Genomic DNA, 16,024 nt, shown 5'->3' with positions numbered 1-16,024 from the left:
ACGGGAGTCATCCTCAAATTGGCAGGTAGAGGCAGAAGGGGCTAGAGACTCCTCTCTTGCCTGAGGGTGTTACCTCCTCCCACGAAAAGCCAACTGGGAACCAGGCATACTGGGACCCATAAGCACACCATGTGTCCTGTGCAAGCAGAAGTAGTCCTTACAGCTCACATGATAAAACGAGCCCAGATAAGGGTTTTGGAATAATGCCCAAGTGTCCAAATTGTGCTTAGAGCATCTCTTCTAGGAAGTGGGCACCTGAGAAAGCATTCCAAGGTTAGGGACTTTGTCCACGTGCCTTTTACCAGCAATATCGCTAACAATCATGGTCATGTACCTGCCTGCACCCATCCGTCCATTGAATCATTGATTATACAAATATTGGTGAGCGTCAACCATGTGCCTGGTGCTATTTTAGTTCCTGAGGGTATAGCAATTAACAAGGCAGACAAAAATCTCTGCTGTCATGGAGCTTACCTTTTTTTTTTTTTAACATCTTTATTGGAGTATAATTGCTTTACAATGGTGTGTTAGTTTCTGCTTTACAACAAAGTGAATCAGCTATACATATACATATACATATATCCCCATATCTCCTCCCTCTTGCGTCTCCCTCCCACCCTCCCTTTCCCACCCCTCTAGGTTGTCACAAAGCACCGAGCTGATCTCCCTGTCCTATGCAGCTGCTTCCCACTAGCTGTCTACTTTACATTTGGTAGTGTATATATGTCCATGCCACTCTCTCACTTCGTCCCAGCTTACCCTTCCCCCTCCCCGTGTCCTCAAGTCCATTCTCTACATCTGCATCTTTATTCCTGTCCTGCCCCTAGATTCTTCAGAACCATTTTTTGTTTTTAGATTCCATATATATGTGTTACCATATGGTATTTGTTTTTGTCTTTCTGACTTACTTCACTCTGTATGACAGACTCTGGGTCCATCCACCTCACTACAAATAACTCAATTTTGTTTCTTTTTATGGCTGAGTAATATTCCATTGTATATATGTGCCACATCTTCTTTATCCACTCATCTGTCGATGGACACTTAGATTGCTTCCATGTCCTGGCTATTGTAAATAGAGCTGCAGTGAACATGTGGTACCTGACTCTTTGAATTGTGGTTTTCTCAGGGTACATGCCCAGTAGTGGGATTGCTGGGTCGTATGGTAGTTCTATTTGTAGTTTTTTAAGGAACCTCCATACAGTTCTCCATAGTGGCTGTATCAATTTACATTCCCACCAACAGTGCAAGAGGGTCCCCTTTTCTCACGGAGCTTACCTTTAATTTAAGAGACAGTCAGTCAGCAAACATGCAAACGATATGTCAGTTTCTGATAATGACTCCATGAAAAACTATGCAGGGTCAGGGGGCTAAGAGCAATGGAATTAGGGGTGATCTCTTAGATAGGATAGTCAGGGAAGGCCTCACTGAGAAAGTAAGATCTGAGCAGGCCTAAACAAAGTGAGGGAGGATCCAGTGAAAGACCTGGCATAGAAGAATACAGGGGAACAAAAGGTACAAATGCCCTGAATCGAGCATGCCTGGAGAAATACCCTGACACAGGAGCATGCCTTTAAAACCAAGGGGGTGGGGGGAGGGGGAGCACACAAGACAGAGTGAGCAGCCTGTGTGAAGGCCCTGAGGCAGGAAAATACTTGGCATATTCAAGGATCCCGGCAGCTCCTCTTGGTGCAGTTCAGAGAGGCAAAGGAATAGTGAGTGAGTTATAGGCAGGCCCTGCATAGCCCATGCTATGGCTTTTATATTTTATTCTACGTGAAATAGAAACCGTTAAGGTTCATCAAACATTATTTTTTTTTGTAGTTGCGTTGAGGGTTAGTGATGGCTCGGTGGGCTTGGGAGGGGTGATAGAAATGGAGAGAAGTACTTAGGACCAAGGTCCATTTTGGAAGTAGGATGGACAAGACTTGGTGATTGCTTGAACGTAGGAAGTAAGAGAGGGGTGACAAAAATGGTTCCTAGGGGGTCTTTGGATAGCTAGTTGGGAGAGGTCATTTACCAAGAAGGGGCACTGTCATGGGGAAACAGCTTTGAGAGAGGAAAAGGACCTTAGTCAGGTTTGTAAACCACTACAATGGAGTGTTATTATTATTCCTAGTTGATGACAAGTAAACAGACTCGGGAAAGTTATTTCACTCGCTCAAGATCACATAACTAGTAAGCAAAGGAGTCTGGTTTCACATCCAAGTTCCTCTGATTAATACCCCAAATTGTGTTGTTTCCCTTAAAATTCTCACACAACCTCTTGAAAGAAAAGATCAGAGCATTCCCTGGAGCATAATAGAAACAGTGACAGCCAGAGAGGGCAGCCAGAGAAATGACACAAGCATCCCCTGTGTGGGCTGAAAAGGCCACACCAGAATAACCTGTAAACACCCAACTTGTGCAGCCAGGCCCTCCAAGACCAGGACACTGGAAGTCAACCACCAGACACAGCGATCCTGGCCAAGACGGCTTCTTCTCTCAAAACATTATTGGGGACCAAAGACTGTTGATTTAGAGCTGTGGTCTCCACACACGGTCCCTGGACCAGCTGCATCAGCAAAGGTTGGAAATGAAAATTCTCAGGCACCACCTCAGACCTACTGACCAGAAACTCTGGGATTGGAACCCAGCTCTCTGTGTTTTAACAAGCCTCCAGGAGATTTTGACAGATACTCAAGCTCGAGAGTCACTGAATTAAAGCATCTGGTTTCAACTGCTGTAAGTTTTCTCCTGTGAGCTGTCCTTGCCTGAATGAGTGCAGTATAATCCCATTAACAGGCCGAGTTTGGACGAACACAGAAGCTACTGCTGAAGCTGGATGGAAGCTCTCTTTTCCCCATCTGATTCTTGTACATAAATCCTCAGCCAGAAAGGAAATAGCCCTTTTTTTTTTTTTTAACGGTACTGTTGTTTTGTGGCAAAGGAATGCTTTGCTAATTTTAGGAAGATGGCTTCAGTTATGGACAGGAAGTCTTGAGGGGAGGGGAAACTTTGTCTTGAATTTTTTTAAGTTGTGTTTCTTTTAGAAAAGAAAAAAACATTCCCAGAAAAGAAAACACCATTAACAAACCTCAGCTGACTGAGAAGAGGAGCCCTTGGGGGCCATTTGCCGAGTCCCCTGAGCTGCAGTTGAATCAGCCTGGAAGGCAATGGGCCTCAAGATTTCACTTTAGAAAGAGAATCTTTGCAGCTTCAATTGGCTTTGGGAGGAAGCATCTGGCTTCTTGGTGAGACTGATCCTTGAGAACATCCCTCATCCCCTGCCTCACCCAGGGTGTGGGGGCTCCTTGGATTTGGTCACTCCAAGTGTCATCCTGGTGACCAAGTACTCAGGACGGCCCCAAGCTTTACCGTTTCCAAAAGACTTCCACATGCCTCATCTTGTGTACTCTACAGAAAGTCAGGGAGAGCATACAATTTTCATTTCTCAAGTAAGAAGACAGAGACTTACAGAGGAAGAAAGTAGGCCTCTCAGATGACTAAAACACGTGAACCGTAGTTTTAGATATTGTACCTCGTTGAATTCTTGAAGTGAGAAGGAGTCTTGTTTTCGTTTTGCCGCTGAGGAAATTGAAGGCTTAGAAAGTAACAGTAACTTACCTAAAGTCCCAAAGTTAGGAAGTAGGGGAACATGACACAAACTCAAGGCTTCTGACACCCAGCCCTCTCCTCTGGGTCAGAGCTGAGTGCTTTAAAGTGGTCAGTCCGGGAGCTTATATGAACCTCATATTGATCTCTAGAAAAGCGAACATTTCAAAATAATTTCTTAAAATTCTGTTTATCCCGACAGGTGGCCTAGCTAAGAAAACATAGTTGGGCGAGTCCTCTCATTAGGAACGTTTGCTATAATAAGTACAGCACTCAGCAGCTTACTGAGGTAGATGTGGGTATGGAGAGAACAGGCTGAGAGGTGGGGTAGGGACATGAGGGAGAAGTTTTTCCCAAGGGCCTGAATCACCTGCACAGCCTCTGGCCTGCACTGGCCAGAGATTGTCAAACCCTAAAAAATCCCCTGAAAGGTGTAAGAGAAGTATCCCCTTTCCTTTCGGCACAGAAGCATTACCTGTGGCCATCCCTGCCATCGCACTGTGTGAGTCTCTAATGGTGTCGTCAGAGGAGGCTGCTATGCCCAGGGAGAGGGTGGCTGGCCAAGAGGGTGGCACCTTCAGGCCACTTTTGGCAAGCCTGGATCAGCCCACACGTCCAGGTCTGGCAGGCAGGCCTGTTCAAGACCATCTGCCTTACATGGATTCAAACTGCCCTCCCCTGAGGGTGTCTTCATTACTCTGGCTTCATGTGGGTTAGATCTGACCCACATGAGTCACTGGAATATAAGTGAGACCCTGTATATCACCTTCTGTTTATAAATGTTTGATGACATCCCATTGCCTTCAGGGTGAAGTCCACAATGGAATGGAAATGAGAAATTTCGAAATTCTAGCAGCAAGAAAGCTATCACTCAGTCATCATGGATTCTCTTTCCTTCATGATTGATTTGTTTAAAACATCCACCTTCCAGATGAAGAAAAAGAAGGAGGAGGAGGGGGAGGGGAGGAGGGAGGGGGAGAAGAGAGTGGGGGTGGTGGAGGATCAATTGAATAAATGCCCTGGCAAAAATCTGAAAATGAAAATGGCTTTTACTAGCAAGTTCTGGCTTTTTTGGTTGCAAGGAAAAGATTTTTTTTTTTTTTTTGAGGAAATTAAGTCTGTATCAATCATCTTATACTATCTCTCAGCCTATGGGATTGGCTCAGAAATGAAACCGTGTCCCAAGTTGGGCCAATGAGATCTGAGGACATATTTTGTTGAGGCTTCTGGGAATGGAAAACTTTTGCTTGTAAGGGAGAGCTACTGAGAGAGCCGCTCCCTTGTCCCCTGGGAGTTGTCACATGTGGATTGGGGTAGTCATCTTTCTAGCTGGGGGACAGCGCCAGGCCACAGAGAAGGGCAAAGTCCAGTGAGTCACGCAGAAATGACCCAAGACCACTCTGGGTCTAATGATGTGACTCCTTCCCCGGCTCAGTGGTGAGGGCCCCGCGGGCGGGAGCTGGGTGGGCGTCACTCACATCGTCCAGCACGGTCAGCCTGGCCCAGCACCTGGCATGGAGGAGTGGCTCAGCTCAGGAGGTAGAGAATGAGCTGACGGATGGCAACTGAACCTAGGGTTTTCCCGGTGCCATCAGCTGGATTGCAAGCTTAATCTCGTGCAGGCAATACACGTCCCCAGCCGAAATTCAGGGACATGCAAATCAAATTTTGATGAAGAGACTTGGGTGTTGGGGAGGAAGATGGCAGGAAAGGACGGGAGTGGGTGAGTGCAAAGGGTCCCGGCTTCTGTGCAGTGGCCCAGACGGAATCACATGTATGAGGCTGTCCCTGCTAAGGACACGGTGTTCTCCTGTGGGCATGTGCACGCTGAGCCAGCGAGGCGCTTGGAAGGAGTCTGCAAGACGCGTTAGACCTTTATTAGCTTAAGTACTTTACCAGAGTGCAGATTACATCCAAACCTGGAAGTTTTCAACAGCAAACTTGCAGTGGCTTTCCAAAAGCTTGAGGCTAGCCTCTCCTTCAGTCAAAAAGCAGCCTGTGCCAGTTAAAGCTGAGAACCAGAGAACAACCGTGTAGATTGTGAAACTTGTATTTGATGAGCTTTTCATGCCTTTCTGCTATGCAGACATTCAGCAAGGCTATAGAGATAGGTCAAATACAAGCCACAGGCTCTGGCTCTTTCTGAATTAGTGGCTGCCTTATCTTAAAGGAACTTCAAGGTCCAATTGAAAACAACACTGAGCTAGATTTCACTTGAGCACTAATTTAACTTGGCCAAGATGCTTGGCCTCTCTGGGCCTATAGCCTCTCATGTATAAAGTGAGGGGTAGACCTAAACCAACACTGAGTTTCTCTGTATTGAGGAAAAGCATTACCTGAAATGAAAATCCAAGTAGCATTTAGAGAAAAAAGGGCATGGGATCTGGAGACAGCCTAGGATTCGAGACCCAGCTCTCCCACTCTCTAAATACATGAACTCAGTTTACTCACTGAATCTCAGTTTCATTATCTAGAAAACAGAAATAATCTCATTTTCATTATCTATGTTATGGGGACTTGGGGAAGGCTTCAAAGAGATGATGTACGCAAAGCAACTGACATGGAGTAGTCATTTAATAAAAGAATTAATTCAGCAAATATTTATTGAGCATATGCTATGTGCCAAGTAGCATGTGCTACTTAGCATGGTGAACAAACTAGGCATCGCCCTTACCCTCCTGGGCAGTCAGACGAAAACTTAGAAATCACATTTATGAATGTATAATTGCCGTATCAGATAAGACCTAAGGAGAGTATTAGGGGGCTATGACACAGACAACTCCTTTTTTTATTTAGCAATGCCACGAAAGCCATCATTCACCAAAGGTCTCCCTCACAGCCCTTTTAATGGCTCATCAGGGAGAAGGCATCACCCCAAACTAGATTTCCCATAGGTTAGTTTTCTTTGGGAAATGAGCTAATTTCACATGCAAACCATGCATAAAATAATGCAAGACTGTTCGTGGGAGTGGGAGGCCAATCTTGGAACTGACATTGCCCACCTCGTGTTCTTTCCGTCAAGGCTGCGTGACTGCTCATCTCAGCTGAGGTAGATTTGGTTCGTCAACACATCCTGCTACAGTCATCATCGATGAAGCTGTCTAACTACAAAGAATGAGGGCTTTCTGCCCAGTCTGACACCCACCTGGCACCAGGTGGATGCGGGGGCCCCAGGAGAGCCAGCCAGCTGGTGTTGATCCTGTCTGAGAGCTAAGGAATGGGAGAAACCCCACTCCGGTAGCACAGGAGTTTAGCTTTGTTAGGTGGGGAGTGTTTGGCATCCGAGAGCAGCTTGGACATGTTACCTCTAACCTCTGTGCCACTGTTTTCTCATTCACAGCCAAGAACAATCACAGCCGACCTGCACATCATGCAGAGTTATCAGTCACATCATGTGAGATGAACGTCTGCTCACTTCTTTCAAATCCGTCACTTCGCTTACACACATCTATAATCGTTCGAGTCTTACCATCTCACATCTGGATTATTGAGGTAACCTGCTCACAAGTCTCTCTACTCTCAGTCTTGTTCCCAAATTCCTTCTAATCCAGTTATGGGATTGCTTCTAAGTTTAAAATATAAGTGATAGCCTATCGCTTTCTGCTTAAAAATATTTGATGATATCCTGCCGCCTTCAGGATGAGGTCCAAAATCTTCAGCATGGCATTTATGGCATACACTGTGAGTTGCCCACCCACAAGCCATTCTTCTCCTCCTCCATACCAGCAAAATCCAATTTGAGGTCTGGTTACAAGGTATTCAAACCAAGGGGATAAACTACGATTGTTCTAAGACAACTATGGTGATCTCATTTCTCTTCGGACTAAAGTAGGCATGTGACCAGTTCTGGTCAGGGAGATATAAAGGAAAGTTGACTGGGACTTTAGTGAAAGACTATTTTCTTCTTGATCAGAGAGAATCGTGTGAAAAGATGGCCCATTTTCTGTGTGACACTTGGGGCTATGGCAGCCATCTTGTGACTGAGCGGAGAGATGTTAAGATAACTAACTTATCCCAGGTTGCCTGGGATTTTCCCACATTTAGCACTAAAAGTCCCATCTCCTGGGAAACCCCTCAGTCCCAGGATAACTGGGACAGTTGCTCACCCTAGGACGTGTCACTGGCATTCTGAGAAAGAAAAAACAAAATAATGTGAATACCTTAATGACCATCATTGAGCTGCTGAACCAACTCTGAGGTTACCTTTCTCAAGTCCTCTTGTGCAAGTTACCTAAATGCCTTCATCGTGTGTCTTGTAACTTGCAGCTGAAACTTGCAGCTTGAACATTTAAGGTCCTCATCATATGGCCCAGGCTGCCTTTCAAATGTGACTTCCTACCATTCCTACCCTTCCCCAATACACTCCCAGTGTGGACTACTCACAATTCCCTGAGCTTACCATGAATCTGCACACCTCTGTGCCTTTGTTAATGTCATTTCCTTTTTCTGAAATTCCTTCTCTTCCTTCCATGTCTGAAAATTTCCTAAACTTCCTCCAAGGCCCATTTTACCAAGTTCCTTTTTTTTTTTTTTTTTAAATGCCTTTCCCTCCCCCACTCCATCCTCTGTGCTCTCATGGTTTTAGCAAGCAGAGAAACTCTTGGTTTATGTGTCTCTCATCTTATACTTTGAGTGTTTCAAGGGCAGGGATTATAACTTAATTTGTTTTATATCTATAATCTTTAACCTAGTATCTGCCACCCCCATCATGCTTGTCTACAGAATGAACGATAATGTTTATGGGATGAATAATTATATGGAATGATACGTTTGTTTTGAAAAAGCAAAGTCTTATGGAAAATGCAAAGTATTGCCCTTGTTTTCTAATGGGCTGTTCCCAAGAAACCTTCCCTGGAGAATGCTTATTCATATCGAGATTCCTCTTCCTTTGAATTCCCTTAACAACCACATTGTTACCAAGTCCACACAAGATGCCACTATGTACATTTTCAAAATATTGCTGACAATCATAGATGACTGGTTCCTGTATAACTCTTTATCTCCCTAATAAAAGAGTAAGGAAAGTGGCTTCCATCTGCTATGAAGGCCACCTAATTCTAAGCCTACTGCTCTAAATGAAGAAGTTTGGACCCTATAAATGTTGGCTGAGTAAATGCAATAAATGCTATATTCTGTTATTACATTAGGAATGATTTGGCTGCAAGTAATAGAAAAATCTACTAAGAGTAATTGTGGCAGAGAGAGCTAGCTGACCATTAAAGATTTGGATTTCCCTTCCATAGTAAAGAGTTGTTAAGCAGCTTTCTAGACAGGGACTTGGTTTCTCAGTTGCCTTGCATTGAGGTGGAGCTATATTTCTACCTATAAGCCATTGGAATATGACCTGAAAGATGGGTATCACTTTCCAGCCAAGAAGGTTAGGGAAGGTTTACCCACATTCTCATCTCCTTCAGCAATGACTTTGGAGGCCACAAGCTGAAGGTGGTAGCATCCTAGGCAGGAAGGAGCCTGAATTCCTGAGTTACCAGTTGAAGAACAACCCAACTAGGAAGAGCCTCATTGGATTTCGTTTGAGCAAGATATCAACCATGATTGTATTAAGACACTGAGATTTATGGAGTTGTTTTTACAGTATTTATATTTGTATTTATATTTATAGCATACACGGTCCTGATAAATACAGTGGCCTAAACAAATAGTATATCATTTTCTCAATAATAGAATGTCTAAAGATAGTTAGTTCCTTAGTTCTTTGCTTTTCATCTTGTGGCTCTTGCCTTATGGTCACAAGATAGTAATGGCTGCTCCAGGCTTTACATCATTGCACCAGCAGGGAAAGAGTCAAAGGGCTAGACTTTATGATTTTAATTCAAGTGGAAACTCCTAGCCAACTTCTCTTCCTGTGCCACTTGCCAGAACTAGGTCATGTTGTCAACCCTAACTGCCATAGAGGCTGGTCAAGGGACTATGTACCTTTGCCCATTTCTCTAGATGAAGACAGTAGGAGCGACTGTGGTAGGGAAGGGCTCTTTGGGCCAACTAACAACATCTGCCACTGTTTTTATTCCAATTTCCAATCATTTTATTTATAAAACTTGGCTGTATCTTCTAAGAATTCCTATTAACAAGGTAAGATTTATTGGCCAACCTGTTAGTGGAGGTGGTTTTAAGTTACTAAGTAAATTCAGAATACAGTTAGGTCCATAGCATTAATATGTCGTAAGGGCAAATTCATCCAGAGTGTGTGACAGGCATGAGAAAATACCACCTTGTGAATCAAAGCTGAGCTCCAGGAAGTCCTTGGGTTCCATAAACTCCAGTGCAATAGTGCTATCACCCAGTCTCACTGTGCACCTCGCTACCTTCATACCTCTCTTTTTTTCATGCAGTTCCTCCATCCTGCAAGTGCCATTTTACTGGGCTCCAGAGGCCCACAATCAATGTAGACAAATCATTTCTCCTCTCTGGACGTCAGTGGACTCCTCCATTAAATAAGAGTTTGCATTGTCAAGATCCTTAAGGTTTCTTCCATCTCAAGCCTATGGTCCTTAGATTCCTTCAAAGATACTCATCCTTCAAGGCCAAGTTCAAAGGATGCCTCCTCCACGAAGCATTCCTTGACTTCCAGCAACCAACTGCTGGAAGTCAACTGCTCTTTCTATGCTCTCTCAATGCAACTAATTATGCCATTTACTCTCCCATCATTTTACAATGGATGATTATTCATATGTCTGGCTTCCAATCAGATTGTAAACACTTTGAGAGGGGACTCCTCTCTTTAATTCCCAGTACTGCCTAGCAGAGCGACTTCCAAGTAGTAATTGCTGAATAAAAGACAACTGAATTGATTAATTAACTAATAAGTCAATTACAAAATATGGGGAATCACAAAATGCACTGATGCATTTAATGTTTCTTTAACGGATGAACTTTTTTTCAAACAAATTCTTAAGCAAAAGCTCGAAAGGAGAAGAGGAAGAGGAGCTGTTTGTTGGCTGAAGTGGACACGAGAGTCTAGGAGCCCAAGTGGACCAGCCTCCACCCTCTAGAGACCCCTGAGGCACCTCACTGTAGAGCACCCATAGGGCTCCATGAAGCATAGTCTAGAAGTGACTGCACTAGGAGACAGAGACCCGAGGAATCGGGGGATAAGGGTCCCAGCCGGAGTTTGGCTTCAATTTCATCATCAAATTATTGCTCTTGGCCTCAGTCTCCTAACCTGCAAAATAACAGGAATGGCAAATAAGTGACACCCACGTGACCATTTCTCTCTTGCCTTTTCCTGGCCTTTCTCTAGGATTCTTCAGAAGCGTTCTCAATGCATCACTTCTGGGACTCCCTAGCTAGCCATCTGAGTTGGTTTCACGTGAAACTGATTTGCCACCTTTGGGCTAACTCTATGATGCTTCAATTCTCTTTCAGGTCTAACATTGTCTAATTCTCATTTTTTAAAAAATCAGTTACTCCACTGGTGTTCCTGCTCTGTTATCAATGACACTGTTAAGCAAATTAAGCCCTGAAGGTATGTGTCTAGAGATTCCGTCCCCCAAATCAGAATGGGTAATTTAAGGCCAAACAAACTGGATCAGGCAATTTGAATCTGGTCTTGAGCAAGTGGTACCTTACAAATATGGACATAAGTGGATGACTACTAATTTCTTCTGATAGTCTAGGTTGAAGGATCCTGGGTCCAAGGAGATGGTGATGTGGATGGAAATTTTGACAAAAAGGGAAATAAAAATTTGCTGATGATTTTTACTCTGGTGATGAAAATACCTAGAGAGGCTATAGAGATGACTTTGAATCTCTGAAGGCCCATCTTACAGAGCTGGGAGTGGATTGTTTCCATCTGGTCACCAAGGGTAGAACTAAGATGGAGGGTGGCAGCTCTGTGATAGCAGAGGTTGCAGGCTGGTGGTCCATGGGCCACATTCACCTCCCCAAGAATATCTTGTCTGGTTCATACAGCCTTTATGAAATGTTTAACATAAAGCTAACTTTAAAACCTTGAAAATTGACGTAAAAATAAAATTTCCATCGGCTCTTAAAAATTCAAGGGATCTGGAAATACCATCCCTTGGGTGAGCACTTGGGGCTGCCGCCCTAGGTTCTGCACTTGGGGTGGAGGAGAGGCACCCCGTGGGGGGAGATGTCTCCACCTTACTCTTTGCTGAGAACTGAAAATGTATTAAAGTTATTAAGATGCAAATTCAGTTTGTAGTTTTGATATTTAACAAGTACAGCCTCCCTTCCAGTGGGACGCTTTGGACACTCCACATGAGTTAAGCTACCCCAGCCCCAAACGGAGCCCCAGGTCTGGCAAGTCTGGACCCATATTCCTGCAGGTCCAGTAGAAATCATCTGCTGGTGTGGGGGAGCAGCCGTCTGCTTTTGAAGGGCACCTCTTTTCCAGTTAATCAGCATCTTCCATGACCCCTTGTCTTTACCAGCCCCATCTCCTTCATTTATCTTACCTGCCTCTGTAAACGTCTCAGTTTTTGAGCTCTGCTACAAGGAAATAGATTTGGGCTTCATATAAAGAAAAATGAATTGTTAACTATTTGTAAAATTTTAAAGTGGAACTTTAAGAATGAGATAGTGAGTTTCCCCATTCCCAGGGGCATGCAAGGACCACCCATAAAAGGGAAACCAACATGGTTGGAAGCTGGTTTAGAAGATGCTCTTTGAGGCCTCCTCACCCTTAAAAGGCACAACTCTGTGAGCAGCTGGTGGCAAACAGGACTTGTTCAAGGCTGAGCACGCAGGAAGAGGCCTGAGAGCTAAAAAAAAAATAATTGTCACATTAATTCAAGGTTGGGTCCAAAACCATCTGGCAACTTTCTCCAAAGCAGGAAGAAAAATTTTAAGTGTTCACTAGACTTGAAAAATAATCAGCATTTATTCCAGGAAAAATAATATCTTTCACTTGCTCAGTGACGTGTGGTTTGAAGTGCACCTTGACATACATTATCCGAGTCCCTCTTCATAAAGCTACCAGAGGAGAGTTGTGTGGATAAGAGTAATCCAATTATACAGATGGAAGTGGAGGTCCAGGAAAATAGTATCTTATACTCAAGAAGTAAACAGGAATCAGGACCTATATCTAGGTCTCAGCACTCCTTGGCTTTTACGGTCCCAATTTTATCTCACAGCAGCAAATCTCAGAGTCAGGAAACGAAAGAAAAGCATCTAACCCTCACCAGCCAACCTCCCTTCCTCATGAGCTTCCACTGGAGGGATTCTACTGATAATCTACAGAAGCAGGGCCGCTCAATGCTGCAGCCCAACAGCTTTTCCATTGGCCTCACTTAGACCTTCTTCCCTCGACAAAAGCCCGATTCTTCTTCTGCTTTGGAGAGGATGGACAGGTGGCCGCCATCTTCCCCAAAACTGCTTCTCATAGACCTGAAGTCTGTTATTAAGCTGACGCTCCATCTTTTTCATCTCCAGACAAAATAATTGACTTAACCTTTCCCCCAAATGACAAATACCCTCTTGAGTATTAAACACCCTTTTCGTATAAATGGAAAATTCCAGAGCGCCCACTTAACGAAACCGTCTTCTTTAAAAGCTCCCCCTTTCTAAAAGCAGTAGGCCTTTTAGCCAGCGAGCTCTTTAAGTAGTCCATTAGTATTCTGAAAGGATCAGCAGGAAATACAATTAAACCTTTGACCTCAGGTCTGAGTGAGAGCTTTGAAGAGAAGAGAGTGGCCAGGCCATGAAGTCAGGTCAGTCTGTTTCTCTCACTCCTCGGCCCCAGACATGGGATCCCAGCCCTACAGATCCTAGGGCTGTCTTGGGACCCCCTCCTCCTGCCTCTGGCCTCATCTGACTTCACATCCTGAAGTCCATTGCTGGCAATATCTCAAGGAAGTTACATTTGCTTGATGATAATTCTTGGACCACAGACACGTCACTTCTTTATTTACCACAAAAGGGACTTACAAAGTATTTAAACTATTGTGACTCAAACCATTTTTTCATCCGGCTTATGGTAGTTAAACTACATTTCCTTCAATATAAAAGAGAATAAACATTACTATATATTTTTGAATGGTTATTGCGAGACTTACATGAAATGAAGCTTATGAAAGTCCTTTAGAAACTATGAGGTGCTTTGTGAATGTCCAAGAATATTAACATTGCCATCTCAGCCACTCTTACGATGGTCCCCTAGCCAGCAGGTCCCCACGGGGAAGAGAAGGACAATGTCTGCGTTAAACCTGGTCCAAACTAGGACACTGGTGACATGGGCTGAGCTTCCTGCGTGTCTCGCTTTTGTTTGTGCACACCTGCCGTCTCAGACATCTGACATCAGTGTAAATAGGCCTCTCGTAGGAATTGCCTTTGTCACTGCACCTGCCGGTTCCAATTTACTTGCTGTGATCAGAGCCCACGGCTCTTGACGGCTGTTCAGAGTCTGAAGGCACAAAAGAAAGCCTCTCCCTGGGGCCCATTTGTTTCTGTGCTGAGATGCCCCCGTGGGTGCTTATTCATAAATGGGGCATTTGGAGACCCCCAGCTTGCTTTTCCATCTCGCGCCTTTGCCAAGGTCCTTGGAGTCTGATGTCTGAACAAGAAGCTGCTTTTTTTTTCCCTTAATTACTTGGTCTGGAACTGGATGTTTCCCTTTGTGCAATATTTAGGGAAGATCCTCTATCAATTTGTAATATACCATTTGAAAGAAAAAAGACAATTTTTTGTTGATAAGCCAAGCCAGATGTAAATAGACATCTCTTTGTAAATATAAGTAAAGAGACAAAAATCTATTCTTACCTATAATAGACTGATTGCATTATTGAGCCTAATTCTTTATTCTTCCTTCCTGCGACTTTGGAGCCCCTCCAGTAAAGACAGAGTATATTTCTCTATCCCTGGTGACACGGTTAAACGAATAAGGGAGAAGGGAAGGTGGACCTACATCTTCAGGGGCCTTGTGTGTTTAAATTAGCCCTTGAGCTTCTACTGCTGCCAGGTGAAGAACATGCCTGAGCTGTCTGGGTCCCAGGAGGGGTATGAGAGACATGTGGAGCAGAGCTGCCCCAGCTTAGCAGCAAACTCTGATCCACGGAGCCCGCCACTCCATCTGCAGGCACATGAGAGAGCCCAGCCAAGATCATCTCACCCCCAGACGACCCACAGACACACAAAGTATAATAATACATGACTGTTGTCTTAAGCTACTGGGTTTTAGGCTGATTTGTCACATAGCAATTGCTAATTTCAACATTGTCAATGACAAAATCTCCGGAGAATTCAAAAAATTCAGCTCTTCCTAAAATAAACTTAATGTTAAAAAAAAGAAATGTTAGGAAATACATTAAAGTTTCCCTCATTACAGAAAAAAATCAATTCATTACAGAATACTTAGAAAATATAAGAAAAAGAGAGAAAAAAGAACAATCAACCATTCTTTAATCCTGAGAAAATCAACAGCTATTCACATTTTGCTGTCTATCATCTTTTAAAACCCAAAATGGTTTTGTTACTAAGTTTAAAAACAATAGCAATAAATCACAAAGGAAAATATCAATAGATTTGAGTGAATAAAAATATAATATGTCCGCACGTTTAAAGGGAATACTAGAAAATGAAGAGCAAGAGAAATGGGAGAAAATATTTGTAAGACATATGACAAAAATGTTAATATCTTTGGCGCATAAAGAGTTCATCTACATTGAAAAGAAGAACGTGTGATCCTAAAAGCTAGATAGCCGAAGGGCCCAACTAAAACACTGACAGAAAGATGCTTATAAGTAAACATAATGTGGGAAAATATCCAACTTTATATGCAAATAATGAAATAGAAATTTAAATGACACTGAAACGTTACTTTCCTATGACATTAGAAAGCAAAATTTAAATTATACTTATTGGGAGGTAGTAGGGTGTAATAAATACATGTATTATTGGTGAAATGGTAAATATATACAATCCTTAGGGAAATAAATGTCTTGTAAGACTAAAAATATGCATGTTTTTGACCCAGTAATTTCACTTATGGGGATCTATAGTAAAGGCGTAATACTAAATACAGTTAAAGCTTTCTGCATAACTGGCCAATTATAAGGCAATCTTTAAGTAAATTGTGATACCCCCAATGATAGTATAGTATGCAGCTACTAAAATAGGGAGCGTGAGACAGTTTAGTAACTTAGTAAAAATGCTTACATTTAATATCAAGTGAAAAATCACCACTAAATTATACATGGAATGTAATTAAAATTGCGTGCAGTAAAAATCTCGAAAGAAATACACCAGAATGCTCATAGCAGTTTGTTTTGTTTTGTTTTGGATCATGGAACAATGAGCCACTTGTAATTTGTTTCCATCTTTGTTCAGTCCAACTTAAACATTTTATCAACCCAGGGCAGACCTCATTGGCCCTTTGAGCCTGTGCCCCAGAAGAGTGGCTCTTGATGCCATGGTCAGGAGAAGTCCAGAAAAACACTAGCAATTCTAGCAATTC

At 43.2% G+C, this 16,024-nt stretch overlaps 1 long non-coding RNA gene across 1 annotated transcript in view; it reads left to right on the top strand.

The window, feature by feature from the left end:
• The window catches only part of LOC307194194, a 146,959-nt gene extending 139,897 nt beyond the window's left edge, over positions 1–7,062 (top strand). The window contains exon 5 of the long non-coding RNA XR_013830529.1: positions 6,935–7,062. This is a non-coding gene — a long non-coding RNA (uncharacterized lncRNA). The remainder of the gene's footprint in view (positions 1–6,934) is intronic.
• Positions 7,063–16,024: the final 8,962 nt, after the last annotated feature.

This window comes from Stenella coeruleoalba (genome assembly GCF_951394435.1).
Source record: "Stenella coeruleoalba genome assembly, chromosome: 11".
In the NCBI taxonomy this organism is placed as follows: Eukaryota; Metazoa; Chordata; class Mammalia; order Artiodactyla; family Delphinidae; genus Stenella; species Stenella coeruleoalba.
This window is presented reverse-complemented; position numbering and strand designations above follow the sequence as displayed.